Below are 2,580 nucleotides of genomic sequence, written 5' to 3'. Positions count from 1 at the left end.
TTTTTTTTTTTTTTTTTTTTTTTTTGAGACTGAGTTTCTCTGTAGCTATGGAGCAAGTCCTCTTTGTTGTCTACCCAACTATGTCTGGAGTTAACTATAATCCAGACACTGATGGTAGACGTGTGATGTGGATCTTGAGTCAAGAAGATAGCATGTCTTTAATACATAGCATGTCACAGGTAAACATCCATTTATAATCCAGAACTGGAGATTAGAAGCCATTAATCCAGACCTTGAGGTTGAAAGGCACATCTTTAATCTCCTTCCATCTTATATAAGGGCAATGGAATATGAAAAGGTTCATTATTTGCCTACTTGCCCTCACCTTGTCGACACATCCATTTCTTCACTGGTATTGTAGCCTGCTTCTGCAGGAGTCCACAATACACAAGTGACCAGTAGGGACATCTAGGCTCATGGAAATAAGCAGCTACTAAATTCTTGGACTTGCAACCTGTTAATCATTCCAATAAATTTACATATATCAAGAGGAAGGAAGGGAGAGGAAAGGGGGGGATTCATTCCATAAATTCTTTCAATCTAGATAACTCTGACTAATTCACCAACCAAAACAGACATGCTATTCTCTCTTAAATACAAACATTGTTTTTTATTTGGTTGGTTGGTTTCTGTTTTTTTTTTCTTTGAATAGGCTCTATGATACCCAACAATTTTTGTGGTTTGTTGTTGTTGTGTGTGTGTTGGGTGTATAATGGAATGGATGTCTGTTCCATTGTAATTTCCCCCTTTGTTTACTTTGCTATGTTTTCTGAGATTCTTCTTATAGGAGATACCTTCTTATTCACTAGAAATTGTTCTCTGCTGCTATTTAGCGGGGAAGGAGAAATGACTGCATATGCTAGAATGTGTCTTCTACAGTCCTGAGGTAGACTTGAAGTGGGAAACACTTGCACACATCACTTGTGTTTCTGCTAAGACTCAGGTATAGAGACTTTAGACTTTCAAGGAAAATGTAATCAGGGAAAGGGAGATCAGAGCATGTAGTATGAAAGACAGAAAGTACTTGTAGAGAGACTATTGTAGGTGCAGAAACCTATAAAAGAATATTTTGGCATAGAGAGTTAGTTACAACAGTCATTTCTTCTCATATAAATATTAAAACAGTAACTTACTAATTATATAAAATGCAAATAGTTTTATTGAAAAATGAAGAATCTTAGTATAAGTAATTTCAAAGTGGATAAAAATAGTAATAACATGAGATAGAAGACATTAGACATTATGTCAGTTTTTCTTCAGTGATGGGATGGTACTATTCTTCAGCCCTCGACTGTCATTGGTTGCAGCATCCACAAGGGGAGGGAGGACTACTGTGTTAAGTCAGCCATGCATTTCAGAAGTATTTCTCTGAGTGTAGACTACTTTGAGCCTGAATTCCTGACCAGTATCTCCCTACTTCCATGCAAGTTACAACTTGTACACAGTGAACAGAAAATGAACCTTAAGCTGGCAAGACTTTCTGTGGCTCAGAAACTGATGGTGTTTGATATTGCACATCTAGTAACTCTGTGCTTGCAGAGAATGTTTTAAAACCAAGAATGCTTCCCTTGTGCAGCTTGCATCCAGTAACATCTGTTTTCCCTATGTGGCTGTCTCGGGTTCACATCACCAGGCTACACCTCTGCTACATACTCTGTCACTTGAGCTGTTTCTGTTCGATGTTCATTCTTGCTTCTAAACCACCAGGATCTTCTCTTTATTAATCTCCTCATGCTGATTCTGTAAGCAGTTTACTACTGATGATAATTAATTGTTGTCAGTGAGGTGACTGGAGCAGGTTGTGCTTTGGCAGTAGCTGCAGTGGTGGCAAAAGGGACTGACGAGGTACCTCAAGTTCAGTCATGGGAGAAATTCTTTGGCATGTACAATGATGATTGTCAATCTATGGAGGAATATTGGTAGCATCTTGGAAGAATGACACAAGTTTTTCTCCTTCCTTTAATTATCTTCTTCTTCTCATGACTTTTATCTCTTCAACTTATATAGATATTCTAATCTACTTCTATGGATTTCTCTGTTCTAGACAATTAGTAAAGTAAAAGTGCATACTATATTGTCCTTTCTAATTGTCTTCTTGCAGTTCATGTATATGTTTGCAAGACTTATCCAAACTTTAGTATGAATCTCTGATTCATTCCTTTCTGTGGATAAAGAATATTTGGAAGAAGGGTTATACCACAGTTTGTATATCCATTCATTAGTTAATATATATCAGAGTTAAGTTTACACTAAATGAACCCCATGTTTTTATGGGGTATTTGTTTAATTTTTTTTTTGTTTTGGCATTTACTATGTTATTGGTTTTGTTTTGTTTGTTTTTGTTTCATTTGGAGAAAAAATATAAAGTTGACTGAATAAAGACTTTGGGAGATCTTGAAGGAGTTGGTAGGTAAAATGATGATGAAAATAAAATACATGGAAAATATTTTCATGAAATATTATTATTAAAAGTATAAAAACAAGTATTTAGTGACATAAATAATTTCTTTATGAATACATAGATTAACCTATAACCAAGTTTATTGTGTGGACATTTATTTTTAATTTCACTTAGTATAT

Source organism: Alexandromys fortis, unplaced genomic scaffold, assembly GCF_014885135.2.
Source record: "Alexandromys fortis isolate MF-2015 unplaced genomic scaffold, M_Fortis_MF-2015_v1.1 scaffold_335, whole genome shotgun sequence".
NCBI classification, from domain to species: domain Eukaryota; kingdom Metazoa; phylum Chordata; class Mammalia; order Rodentia; family Cricetidae; genus Alexandromys; species Alexandromys fortis.
This window is presented reverse-complemented; position numbering follows the sequence as displayed.